A 13,957-nucleotide genomic window follows, 5' to 3' on the forward strand; every position below is an offset into this window, starting at 1 on the left:
TGTATGGAAAAGTCATAAAAGGTTGGGTTTTGTTTTTCTGTTAAGTGCCTGAATTAATTTTTAAGTCTATTTTGTTTTTAAAAAAAAGAAATTTGCAAGTAATTTGTAGTAACCTATTTTCCCAAAATATAATTGAAAAACTCCAAAATTCAAGCCCCAAACGACAGCTCCCAGGTGTCTTTGGAAGGTGGAGCTTGTAGACCTTCCAGGATTTGGGCGTTAAAAACCGGGCTGTTCACAGAATAACTTGGAGTTTTTTGGGGCTTTTTCCTTGTGTTAAAGGGCAAGTTTTTTGTAAAATATTTTTGGTTGGATTGGTTTTGGGATCGGGAAATTACCTATTTTTAAGGAATCTAAAAATGTCAAGGAAATTATAGTTAGGATCAAATTAGTAAAAAGTAAAAATTTTTTTTTGTTGAAACATACCCAAAAGCCCTTTTTCTTTACCAAAAGGATTTTACATAATGTACAGGCATTACTCTTTATACATACAAGCCTATCAAGAACGGCAAACTTTTTACCCCTGACTTTTCATTCCAATGTGATTGGTTAGTTTCCTGTTTTATCTAGTACTTTTAGGAAATTTCACCAGCCCCCACCAATCATCACCCCATATCCCTCACCCAATTTTCTCTTGCCTCTTTTCATTATTCATACAAAAGAGATAACTATAAAAAGTTTACCCTTTTTGCTCAAATTTGGGGGTTATGTAAATGAATTGACTGAAAATTACATTTTCTGGGGTTTTTAAATTCAAATTCTTGAAAAAACACAAATAAAATTTCTTTTGTGAATTGAAAAATGAAACCTTTTAGGGATTTCTAAAAAATTAATGTAAAAGCAAAGGTTTCACCATTTTAAAATTTTTTGAATAAAGGTTTAAATTCCTGAATGCTATAGTTTGGTTTTTACATTTTAAAAAAAATCAAGTTTCACAATTCCATCAATTTTTTGGGTGGAATGTAGAAATACTTTAGAACCTGCTCCCAAAAAATTTAAAATTTTAAGCTCTGCTTTCTCAAATTTTTCACTTACACCCCACTTTTGTTTTTTTTTCTTTGGGGTTGAAAGTAAAATTATATTTATGCTATATTTTACATGGGATAATTTTTTTTTATTTAAAATCTATAAAAAACATTTTCTAAACTGGAAATTACCTTCAACAGCAAATGCTCCCAGGTGGTGGGAGGCCACAGCGATGTACTCCCCTCTAGTGGGGTTGGGACCTTTTCCCCTCCCCAAATTCCAGCGAAGGGGTTTTGAACAGTGATGCTGTGGGATCATCGAGTTCATGCCCCATGGTGCGGTCACGTCAGCGATTGGTCCCGAGTACAAAAAAAGCAGTCAACCCCTGAGTGGATTTGTTAAATTGGGTGCGTTAAGCTGATAAAACACAGGAGTTAGGAGGTCAGTAGGGGTTCGGGGTTTCCCAACTATTAAAGTTTTTGGCCTAGATAAAAAGAAACCAGAGATTTCAATGGAAAAAGAACAGCACAAGGTATTTGTTGTGCGCAATGAGGGCTGCTAGAGAAAAAGGTAAATGCACAACTAAGGAAAGAAAGTGGGGGCAGCACGGTGGTGGTGGCAGCAGTGGAAGCCCAGTGACGTTATTGAGCTTACAGATTCAAATTTTGAAAAGAGGATTAATCAGATGTTTTCTGGTGGTAGAATTCTTTGCCCCTTGGGGGGGCATTGCAAGAACCTTCCCCCTCACGGGCAGAAGGCTCCACAGAGCTGAAGGGAAAGATTAAAAGGGGACCCTTTGATCACTGTTAAACTGTCAGGGCGAGTCGTTATGGAGTACGGGTTTTACCCGATTAAAGTTCTTCCCACAAGGGAGAGGTTTTGGAGTTTATGAGGGTGGGGCACTCTTCGACATCGTTTTTGGGTGTGACAAAGCTGCTGAAAATTTTTGCCACCCCCAAAATTGTCGATCCAGACAATGCCATCCTGAATCAGCTTTGAAAAGAGACCCCATCGTATCATTACATTTCTCCCAACATTCTTGACTGCCAGAGCAAGGCCGCAAAAATTACATTGAGATTCTGAGCAGATTTTGGTGACAAATACAAGCAGAAGATGTGGGGATGGGTTTGGAGTGAAGCAAGGGCCCCAAACCTAAAACTTGAAAAAGCTCGGATTTTGGTGGATTTGGATCCCTGCTCTTGCTGCTCCAATGCAAAAAAGATGCAGTTTTGCCCCCCTGAAGGGGTCTTTTGGGGAGAGCGGCTTTAAGGGTTTTCTTGCGAGACTTTCGTTGGAAGAGACGAAAAGCACCTGTGCGAGGAGCTAAATTTGCCAGCCTTTACAGGAAGTAGAGGTTGGGGATGGTCAGGATGGTGTTTCCCAGAGGGGGAAGACTTTGATTTTTGATGTTATCTAGATATCTTGAGGGTGAGGCTCATGAGGAGCTGAAAAGACCACTTTTTTTTACTTTGCTGTGAAAATAAAGACTTAACTTTGAAAGAAAAAGGAAGAAAAGGAAAAGTTGTAATTTCTCCAAATTTCTATGTTGAAAGGGAATGCGGACACATGAGCATTTTTTCTTTTTGGAAAAAGTCGGGCCCTTTTAAAAAGGTTTTCTTGGCCTTGCTAACATTTGCCCCATAGAGAATGGAAAAGCCTTACAAGTTCAAATGAGGTTTAAAAACCCCCAATTTTACAAAATTTAAATTTTTCCTTGATATTATAAAATTAATTTTTTTATTTTACTTTTTAAACCCCCAACTTCTTTGTACTTTGGGAATTCAATGCTAAATTTTAGTTTTTTTTTATCAGAAATTTTGACATGGGGAAATTAAAATTTGTTAGGGTTCTTTTTTTCGTATAAAAGCTTCCTGGGGTTGGGGATGTTATAGTCGTTAAAAATGAAAAGAAATTTTCAAATGTGGGGAAAAAGTTAAAAGAAACTTGAAAATAACAATTTTGAGAATACAGTTTTTTTTTTCATTCCTTTTTTATAGTTGGTTTTCCTAATATACAAAAATAGGTAGAGAGCAATTTTTATATGTATAAAGAAATTGCATTTAAAAAAAAACTTTTAACTTACAAATTTTTTTATAATGGTGAGATATCATAAAAATAAAGTTCTTTTAAACCAACATTTGGTTTTAAAATTTTCCCAAATTTTATTAGTTCTAGAGTGTGCCTTGAAATTTCCCTCCCCCAAAAAATGAGCTTGTAAACCCAAAATTCCCCCCCTTTTAATAAAAGAAATTAGTACTGTTTTTTTTATTAGAAAAGTTCAAATTCCCTTTTAAATTTTATTTTAATTCCCACCATTTTATTGAAAATTTTACAAATTTTTAAAGTATGTTTGGGAAAATGCAAGTTCAGTCATTTTCTGAAGTTGACTATAAAGTAACAAAAAAAATGATTAACTCTAACCCTTTGTAAATTTTATTTCTTTGTTTAATTTTTTTGACAATTTTTGGGCTGAGGTTCCATTTTTCAGTTAGTAATTATATACTACCAGGTCATTGGGGGAAACCTTTTTCCTGCGTTTTAAAAAAAATTTTGGGGGATACCAAAAGAATGCCGTACCTGGGTCTGCAAATCAGCAGAAATACTGCTTGCTCGGTAGTTTGGGCCATTTTGCCCGGTATGGATAAAATTTCCCCGCCAGAAACAAACTATGCCCCGAAATGAACAGTCTGATGGGCTTGTTGTTTTTGTGGACAGGGTCTTAAATAGTTTAATAATTGATAGGCACTTTATCAACAAATGACATCTATAGCATTATTTTTTTTTGGTCTAATAATCAGGGATTGTGCTTTGTATTCCTTATTTTCTTAAAATCTAATGTGGTGTGTCGGGTTTGACTTATTAAAAAAAACGAAGAATCAGAACAGTCAAGTCAACGGAAAAAAACCCAAGGGAAAATACAAAAAGGTTTTTCTGCTAAAAGGGACTAAAAAATTTCCTCAAAAATAAAAAATATGACAAAACACAGGAAACATGGGGCAGAGAGAGGATCCAGCGGAACAGGCGGGTCATATGGGGGAAGGGAGCACACAAGCCAAGTCAGGGACAATGCATTTTTTTTGGCGGGTGCTCCTTTTTTTTTCAGCGCTGATGTAAAGGGCCCGTTTACCCTTTTTCCCCACGAGGTGGAGCCAATCGGGAAGGACTTAATCCTGCCTACGAGTGGGTAAAATTGGGGAAGGGGCCAGAGAATCTTGCAGTTGTGACATGGGTTATAGCTAAATAAAAAGTTTGTAAGAGGAATTTGGTTGTTTTGCTATTATTTTGGGCCCGCCCCTTTATGCACTTCAAACCCCCCCCCCCCCCCCCCCCCCCCCCCCCTGCCCGTGTTTCTGTAAGGGAGCTTAGGAAAAGGAGATAGGGTCACCCATGCCTTGGGGCCTTAACCCTTGACTTGACTAATTTTTGCAGTCTTTTCCCCTTCCCCTTTTTTATTTCCCTCTCTAGTCTTTTCCCTTGAATTCCATTTTTTAGGGTGTGGAATGTGTTGAAAGGTGAAAGGGTAGGTTACCCGGCCCCTAGTGATGGGTTTGTACCATTAATGGGCTTTAGGTTACTTCTATATAAAAAAGCCCCCCTGAAATTTAATTCTGGTTCCCTGTTCCCAGGCTCTCCTTTTTACCCAATCTGAACATGTACTAAGCCCCTCCTCAAAACCTACTACATCACCCGTCAATCATCCCCCAGGTCAATGCTCGATCTCCAGGAGACCTTCCTCCCCCTCCCTCATCTCTCCCTCCACAAAACTTTTGTTATCAACTACCCCACCCTCCCTAATTACTACTCGACAACCCTATTTTCCCCTCCTCTGCAGCATTACCGCCTCTACTCCCTCTTCCGCTTGTCACAGTTACATCAAACCCAAGCTATAGCATTTTAACCCGAAGACTCCATGCAGTCCCCCCCTACCCAATCTCATCCCTCCTCCCCCCCCAAACCCCTTCCCCTTGTTCGTGGGGGGGCTTGGGGCGGAGACTGGGCCCCAATGATGGGGAACCCCCCAAACCTTGGGACCAGCCCTCGACTCAACAAATTTTTGATGGTCTTTTTTTTCCCTTCCCATTTTTTCGTTTCTGCCCCTTCCCCAAAACCCTTTGCTATTCACCCCCAAAGGGTGTGGAGCCGGCTGAAAGGATGAAAGGCTGATTTTGTGCCAGTTGAAGGGCCTGAGGGCCCCAGGGGAGGGGTATTCCCCGATTTAGTTACTACCCCTTCCCCCTAAAGGGACCCCTGGGGGGTGGATTTTTTTATCCCCCAAAACCCCAGGCTTAACCATGGCCGAAAATTGAAAACTTACCCCCCACTTTTAGGGCAAGGGGCTTGCCCCTTTATCAAATAGCCCCAACGATGTAAACCCCCCAGATTTCCTGCCCCAGGCTCTCCTTGACCACGGCTCCGAACATGCAATACCTCCCCCCTCATCAAACCTACTAGTAAGTAGCCAACAAAAAACCCTTTAAATTTTCAACACATTACCCCCACAACCTAAAACATAAACCACCTCTCCTCCCTTTTTAATACCTTACATTTATTGCCCACCTCCCCATAACACTACCTCCCTTAACACTACTCCATTTTCGTACCCCCCCCGCCCTTCGAATCCCCCTATCTCACAAAAATTTTTGAATACCCTTTCAGCCGCCAAAGGGGACCGTTTTTTCGTGATCCCTCCCACGCCCCTACTCTGACAAACCCTTTCCCCTTTCCCAAACAATGTCTCCAAAAAACAAGTAGGAAAAGCTTTTTTCCTAGCCGACCCGACCGCCCCTGTCTTGTCACAGTAACATCCAAAAAACCAAAGCTATAGCATTAAAAAAAACTAACAGACCTAAGGAAACCCCCATTTTTGCAAAACCCCCACCCAAAACCCTCAATATTTGCACCGGAACAGTTTCAATTTCCCCCCACCCAAATTCCCCAAATCTATGACAAAGTTTGGTCAATTGTGGAGAAGATCTACTTCCCGGGGGGGGGGCCTCACAGACTATGATGCAACATCAGTCAAGCTACTCCTTTCCCCCCAGAGGTCATCGAAAAAAAACCCAAACATGCCAAAATTCCTTCCTTGGGCATGACCTTCCCTTTAAGCTACATGGAGGAGAATCCCTCCTTGTTTTCCTCCCCAACCCCCCCCACGCAGTGCCAAAAAATGTTGGCGTTAGGACACCCAGCCAAAACTTCCCGTTCCCACCCAAAGAGCCCACTATGTCCCCCAACCCGGCCTACCCATCTAACTGCCCTGCACAATAAGGCACTGTGCCAACTGTGGCGGCCCCCAAAAATGTTTTTTTATGGGGGTTGTCCCCCCTATAAATTGAGTCTGAGGTAGCAACTCTCAATTCAAACTTGGACTACACTACGCGAAGCCAGACAAAAAGCACGTCGACGTGGTTTCTCCCCTTTCTCCCCTTTCTCGTAATACTGTCATTTTACCCAAATTTTCCTAAACCCACCCCCCTACATCTAACCCCCCCTCTTTTTCCCCTACCCTTTCCCCGTCAAACTCTTTTTCCCTCCCAAATCCAACACTCCAATCTCTACTACAGTACTTCAATCACCACTACAATCCCCAAAACCTTCCCCCCTCCCCCTCGCACTCCCATAACAGACAGAAACAAAGTTCCACCCCCCCTTTTTCCCCACCACACAATCACCTCCACCTTCCTTTGCTCTATGCTTGAGACACCCGTCCTCTCTTCCCCCCTAAAGAAATCCTTATCTCCAAAACTCCCAACCAAACAGAAAAAGAAACCTTTAAAATTTTTCAAGAACCCAAAGAAAATGACACTCAACCCCCAAATCTTCAACCCGCTCCTTCCACACTCAATAACTGTGAAAAATCCTCCTCCTAACGATATCCCCCCTACACCCTATCCCTCCCCTCCCAACACAGCCCATCCCCCCCCGCCCCCAAACCCGCCCCCTTTAACCCCCCACCATCCCCCCTATCCCCTTCCCCCCCTCCTTTCGCCCGGGAAACCCTTTTGTAACCATTAACTCTCATAAATCAATACACAAACCCAAAACTCCAAACCCCCACATCCTATGTGTGCCCACGTTTGAAAAAACTCGTACCTCGTTTCCCCCACCTATCCCCCCCTTCCCCCGCCCCCCAACCTATCAACATCCTTTCAGAACCCCACTTTTTTCTTTAACAACCTATTCTCTTTCCTCAAACGAATACATATTCTTTATCTAATCTAACTCCTTACCATACCCCCACCCTAACCCTTTTCCCCACCCAAATCCTTTGCCCACTTTGAAAACTAATCACAAATCAACCACCCTTCCCCACATTAACTATAGTGCTCATGCCTTTTAAAGTCTAGCACATTTTTTCTTGCTTTTAAACCCTTTTAAACCCTCATCCCTCCCCCCCGTACTTGCTGAAACTGTCTCCATCTCCCCCGCAAACATTGTGGAGAGACTTTCTAACCTGCCTCGGCTAGATGCAAATCAAACAGTGCTAAACCCCCCCCATAGAGGTATCATAAGTCCTTCACCAAAATTTCCAAAATTTCTTTCTGAGACAAGACTTCCCTTTCAGTTTTCAATGGCAGAGATTTTCCCTCCTTGTCTGACCAATCAACCCCCCTTGTCTCTGCAGAGTTGTTTTGGGGGGGTTTGGCCCCTCCGCTAGTTATGCTGTTCTACAGCCTGATGCCCTCTGGCCCAAAACCCGGTCATAACGATCAAACTACTCTGAAGTCCTGCACGAGGCAAATTGTGGCAGCTCCATGAAATTTAAAGGGGTGTTTTACCCACTAGTTTGACTCTGAAGTTCCAAGACTGGATTCAAAAATTTCCCTTTTCTCTCCAAAGCCAGACAGGAAGCACTTTGAGAGGTTTCTCTCTATCCCTTATTCAATAATTGCCTTTTTTCCCCCCCAAAATGTTTCTACTCTCCCTCTGTTCTCTTTCCCCATCCCCCCTTTTGCCCCTACTTCTCTCAAATTTTTTTGCATTTTAAAATCCAGACACCCCAATCTCCCCCACTACTCCAGACACTCCCCGTCACTACTTGCCTGGTATCACCCTTCTTCCCCCTTTCCCAACTCATCGACAAGACAAACTAAAAGTCCTTTCTACCCCCCCATCGCCCCCTTCTACCCCCCATAAAAAAAACTTTTTTTTCTAGCCTCCCAACTGCTCCACTGCAGAATCTCTTGAAGAGTTTAAAAAAAATATAACATGATCAAGAACATGCCTGCACCATATCATCCCCAGCTTCCTCTCCCATTCCTTCTACAGTAAAGAAACTGCTGCCATCCATCATCATCTTTAAATCCCTCTCTCCTTTTCTAATTCTCTAACTTACCCTTCAGACATCCTTGCAAAATCTTACACATTTTCCTTTGACAACTTCGATCTAATAATTCCTACCTTCCTGAACTGCTATACAACTGATGTATAGCACATTTAATCATCAACTAACCCCCCTCTTTACCCTTTTCACTATTGCACCTTTCTATAAGTGCTATGACCTTTGATATCTAAGATATATATTTTGCCATGTAACCATTAACATTCTTGGTCATGCCTGTCAATCACACTTGCTCACCTGAGCCTACCCCTCTCCACATGCTTAAGTCATGTTTGCTGGGCCTTTGTCATTGTACACACTATGCATACAAATTGTTGTCCATACAGTATAAAGTTGAAGCCTAGTGTGAACAAGAGAAGGTGCCTGACATGACTTCATGATGCACAGTAAGAAAGATGTTGAATCTAAAACAGTGATCTTTAATTCCTGTCCACACAAGCAGGCATGATTGGCAGGCAACTGTAAAGATGATGTCGGGTGAGAAAACAGGAAACTGTTTGTTTACCATGTACTTTGTCTGCCCATGACATTATCTCTACTCATGCAGTGGTCATCTTATGACTGCACCTGCAAGTTGTATTTCTCTGGATGATTTCAGGTGCTGAACATCAGTAGTTTATGCTTGTGACTACTATCTTTAAATTCAGTCTTATATCTTTGTTGTATTCTTTAAAATATTTAGTATTAAGCACTGTATTTTTTAAATTTCTCCAGGTGTTAATTTTCTGCTTTAGTATATACTAGTGTTAGTGTGGTTTTTTGTCAAGGGTAATTTTGAGTGGGTATATTATCATCATCATCATTTCAACCCTTTACTAACTTATAGGATGATTTTTAGGTCATATACTTTGCATATTGATATATTAATACCGATAGCTTTAGAATGCTCATATGATTAGGAAGAGATTAATATTGTTTTTCATTACCATTTTACTTTAAATTTCTATGTTGTTTCAAGTTTGAAGTTGCAGTAATTTAGTGTCTTCACTTATTTTGTTCTTAAAACTTTTTCCCATGAATTGCGGAAGCAGTTGGCTGATTTTTTTTATTGTATCCAGTACTCAAACTGACTGATATTTCAACAAATCTTTGGGGATCAAGATGTAGAACAGGCTGTGGTGGAAACGACTAGTTTGAGCCAGAAAATTCAGGTAATCCAATGGTGGACATGGAAGCCAGTGAAGTCTGCAATTCAGTAAGACAGAGGGATAATGAATGAATAAATGAATGAGAAAGAGAGAATGGGATAGTGAAAATTTAAAGATTGAATGAAAGAGTGAGAGAAAAAAAATAAAGAAAGAGAATGAATGAATGCATTAGAGTAGATGAAGGAATTAATGAAAGAGAAAGAAAGCTAGAGAAGAGGAGGAAAGTTTAAAAAATGGATAAATGAGAAAAACGAAAGAATGAGAGAGAAAATGAAACAAAAAAGGAAGTGAAAGTGACCTGTACTTAGAGCAGCAAGTGCCATAGGTCATAGCAGCTGCCCTGGCAAAGGGGCACTTGCAACTGCCGCACATGGTTCTTGTACTACCATCCTCTTCCCCTTTTGCCTGCATTTCCTGCATGAATAATACTTAAAAGACGAAGGTCAGTATCCAGCATGCTGAAGCTCCCAGAAGCAGGCAGTTTGTAGTGACTGTGGATGAATACTCTTGAAGACTTACATTTTCACTGGTGCTCAGAGTGAAAAAAAGTTATCCACATTGTTGTGATTTAAACTAAGCCTAATTTGTCAATTATAGGGTAGTAAAAGGAATTGTAATAATTACCATCAGAAGTCACTGAAGAGAAATATTGCTCTTAGAATAACTAAAATGTGACCAGTAAAGTAGTATTTACACTTTCCTGTAATGGTTAAGGGTTATGTGATGGTGGGTTTCTAGGAGTGGATGTCATCAACAGTACTTCTCAGATTAAGTTAAGTTGATTAGATTTCCATGGCATTTTTTTTTTTTTTTTTTTTTTTTTTTTTTTTTTTTGGGGGGGGGGGGGAATCAGGTTGGTTATCATCTTCACAATTTCCCAAATATTTCCCCAGTCTAAAGTAGAAATATATAACTTATAATATAATATAATATATATATTATATATATATAATATATATTTTAATATATATATATATATAATATATAAATTTTTTGTATTGATTGATTGATTGATCGATCGATCTACATTCTTTTCCATATAGAGTTATCCATAGTAACTAGTATGATATTCTTTTTCATGGACCAAAATAACCCATGTAGCTGTAATATATCAGAATTGTTCACAATTGTGTTTATTAAAAGGTTTGTGTTCCCAGTTTGATATTGGCCTGTCTCTACCAAACACAAGGGTGGGAAAAGGATATATTATTTCATTGGTTGCATGGGATCTCATTTGATATTCCATGTTTATGACATTTTAGATGTATATATAATTATAGATTTCCCATATAACCTTGGCCAGTCTGACTGAATTTGTTTGAACTACATATTAACCTTTATTTTCCTTTGATAACTGGGCCACTGCAGAAAATTTTTAAATCCATTATCCAAACCCATAATACTCTTTATAATTTCACTTCTTCAACTTAATTTTCATTGTTAATTTAGACAATTTATCAAATTTTTGAAATATACAAACAAGTGTATGTAGGAATTCATTTTGAAGTTATGCTTGAGTTTATTTATAGTCTGTTATTTATTTATATGCTTATTTACAAGTAGGTGATTTTTATTCGAAATACAGATAAACCCATGATTTTGATGTATACAAGTTGGTTTCTTCATTATAATCATGAAAAAATATGAAATTCATCTTTTCAGGAAAAACAGTTTACAGACTTGATTCAGCTTTTACCCCAATGGTAAGGGAATGTTGACCTCTGTGTTCAGTTTGTTAAAATTTCCTTTTTCATGAATGCAGTGCAGGTTTTTAAACTTATATAACTGAGTGATATTTACCTTATTCTGATGTATTTATATTAAAGGAAATTATGAATCTGACAACAGGAGTTTTATGGAAGATAAAGCAGTAACCACTTATTTGATTTACAAGACTTCATTATTATAAACCAAATTTATTTTTTTTTCATTTTATTTTTTTAGTCAATTTTTGTTATTCTGTTCTTAAAATGAGACTTTTATCTAGCACATGGTAATATTGCATTTTTCAAATCAGTTTTAGTAGATTGTGAAATATTTTAAAAAGAGAAAGGAAATAGATGATGTGAAGACAGGCATGCAGCTGTTATTTAATGACCTTGTCACTGTTGATTATTTTTCCATTATTATATTTTTCTGTGAATAGATTATGAGGGTTAATTTCAGATAAAAAAAAAAAAAAAAAAAAAAAAAAAAATAATAAGATGGGTACAGATGTATTTGAATATCTATTAAAATGTTTAACAAAGATTAATGACTTCTCCTTTTTTGATGTTCTTTTAAACACTATAGAATTAAAAAAAGCAGAAAAAAAAAATTTTTTTTTCATATATGAGAAAATCTAGGATATAGAATATATTGTCATTGATATGTTTTTTTTTTAATCATACTCTTGATGGGTGCCTGTGGAGTCACTTGCTGGGGGAAAAATCTGAAATGTATGCTTTTGGCTGTGGCATAAACATTTTTTTTAGGTAGTGAGGTTAAAAAAGGGGCTTTAAGTCAAATTTTTTAAAAGTTTAGCTATTTCTCTCAAACAAATGATGACAGGTCCAAACAAGTATCATCCTGGTGTGAATGAGTTTATGGAATTTGTGATAAATAATGGAATTTGTGATTTAAATAAAACAAATGAATTCCCAAAATACATTTTTTATTTGAATATACAGCAAGCATTTTTATTTTTTGTATTGGTTAATGTTAACTAATATACTGTTTATTCCATCAGTCAGGAAGCAACCCAATTTCATATGGACAATCTACAAAGTAATAAGGATGAACATAACAATCATATAAAAGATTATGTAGAATACAAAAAAAAAAATAAAAATGTGGGAGAGAACAAAAAATACATACAGAGGGAAAATATAGGTCAAGTTGTGGCTACAAACGTCTTTTTGGCCACTACTCTTACTAATAATAACTAGGTAAGCAGTCCATTTAAAAAGATTGTGAATTAAAGAAAGCAAACAATAAAACAAATAACATAAAAACTTAATCCTATTCAGCCTATTTCCCCCATCTGCCACTACAGATGATTACAGAGGGCAAAATAAATTATCTGACAGTGTGTGCAGAAAGGTTTCAGCATTGTCAAACCCCATACTCGTCCATTTAAAGAGAGAGAAACTTGTTTTAAGGACACCTCTTAAATACCATAAAATAAATAGCAATAATAATAATAAAACAGACTTTCAGTTTGGAAATTTGTTTTTGCTACAACAAATGTTAAAGTCTATCCCTTGAAAGGTAAAATATGGAAAAAAAAAAAAGAAAATAAATCATAATAAATTTTTTTCTTAACTAGATTTGACCTCATCGGCACTGACTCTGTTACTGGACATGTACGACCACTTCCCCGGGGGTTTGGGTTTCACCTTACCCCGGGCCCCTTCAAGAAAACTGGGCAGCCTTAATTACTTCTAAACTACACAAACACACAATATACTCTTACTTCTTTTCACCAAGAAAAATAAATAAATTTAAAAAAAATCCAATGGCAATATGTAAGTGATTCATTCTTATTTTCCTAAGAACACATAAACAAAAAAGTAAGGAAAAATTTTTTCTTTTCAAACACAGATTAAATAATTCCTTAAAATAACACGAGTTATATGTTTCCATATTTCTATGGGTAACCCCCCCCCCCCTTTAAATGAAAAATTAAAACTATATGACTGCTATAAAAAAAAAAAAAAAATTTTAAAATGAAAAATTTAAAAGAAAAACAAATACAAATACAAACAATAATAAAGTAAGAATCACTTATGGAACATACTATTCTTAAAAATAGCCAAGAAACCAAAAATAACGTAAAAATCCAATATGAAATGTGAATGCTTCCTTTTTCTTTCTTTTCAACTCTTAGACCAATATTTGTAATCAATAATGCTCAGAGGTTTTAAAAAATTCTTACATTGCCTTATAATAAAACTATTGGGGTAACAACTTTAAAAAAAGACTCTACAACTTGCAAAATCTCTAGTAGGCATGTGCAAGATCCTTCCTCTTGCATCAAAAAGTGAAAACACACTTTACTGCAAACATTAACATGGTTCATATTAATATCTCTTATTATATTCTAAATATATTTGCATTATACTCTAACAGAATGTGGGCAGTGTAACAATACAAACTTTTCACACATTTTTTACTTGCCCTTTTAATCACTAACCAACTAATACCCTTACATAAAAATAAATTCACATTCCCCAGATATACATTACAAAATATGTTGGAGTAGAAATGTTCCTGGATAAAAAACTGACATTTCCTGCAGATATTTATTCATTTTTTTTCTTCAAATATTTCCTTTTATATTGTTTTCCTAAGCTATCACTTTAGCAAAACACGTAATGCACAAAAGCATGAAGCAATATCTATCTAAAATGATTTTATCCAAGAAAAACCTTACAATACCACCTGCCCAACTTAAGGGATGTATTCTTGCACACAGCAGTTACACATCTATATTCAAAAAACAATACAAAACAAGACAATT

General features: G+C 37.4%; 1 pseudogene; it reads left to right on the forward strand.

Moving 5' to 3' along the window:
* Nucleotides 1-1,269: 1,269 nt before the first annotated feature.
* Nucleotides 1,270-1,821, forward strand: LOC119575506 (annotated as a pseudogene).
* Nucleotides 1,822-13,957: the final 12,136 nt, after the last annotated feature.

Source organism: Penaeus monodon, chromosome 7, assembly GCF_015228065.2.
Source record: "Penaeus monodon isolate SGIC_2016 chromosome 7, NSTDA_Pmon_1, whole genome shotgun sequence".
NCBI lineage: Eukaryota > Metazoa > Arthropoda > Malacostraca > Decapoda > Penaeidae > Penaeus > Penaeus monodon.